The following is a 788-nucleotide window of genomic DNA, read 5'->3' as shown; positions in this document are numbered from 1 at the left end:
TATAAAAAAGGAATATAAAAAAGTCGTAATGTATATTTCAAACACACTCTGCATCCTTAATGTGTATTATACGCGTCTACAGGCCATAGATGATATTAGCCAAAGTCTATAGAAGAAAAAGAATACCGCACAAGACCACCATAGATGACAGCAATTAGCAGAACAAGCCAAATGAAATAAGCTTAAACAAATGCATGGATAATATTATAGATTTGTGTAATTGACACTTTTTTCGCAGCAGTGTCCATGGTCGAGGACAAGGCGACGGAAGACGGAGAAAAAGGACCACTTTGGGAGAGAAGTTGATGAAAAAATAGAAGATGAAACATAAACTGAATACAGGAAATCTAACACGAAAGAAATGGTGGAAACGACACGATTGAGAATGAATGTTACATTCTTGATCAAAAGTACACAACATTCTGATGAAAATTATGGATGCTGCATCAGAACTATGTGGAATAATTCGCTCTCACTTATATATTCTGCTTACGGCTGTCAAAATAAATAAGAACAGAAAACAAAGGAATAGGAAACGGGAGGGAAGAAAACAGAGGACAAGGAATGGAAAGAGGTCACACCAACAAGTAGAAGATAGAAATAAGATGGGTTGAAGAAATTTACAGTCATCCATTACAGCATGGAAGGCAAAACCAACACGGAGGCAGCAAAAAGGAGATCACTCAATATGGGGTCGGAAAGTGATTGGAAAAGTGGGAGAAATGGTGTTAACATCTTTTGTGATTGTCTTAGAACTGAGCGTTTCCAATCACGGTTTTACAGTCTCG

The sequence above is a fragment of the Penaeus monodon genome, chromosome 15, assembly GCF_015228065.2.
Source record: "Penaeus monodon isolate SGIC_2016 chromosome 15, NSTDA_Pmon_1, whole genome shotgun sequence".
In the NCBI taxonomy this organism is placed as follows: Eukaryota; Metazoa; Arthropoda; class Malacostraca; order Decapoda; family Penaeidae; genus Penaeus; species Penaeus monodon.
The sequence above is the reverse complement of the archived record's forward strand: the minus strand, read 5'-3'. Positions refer to the sequence as shown.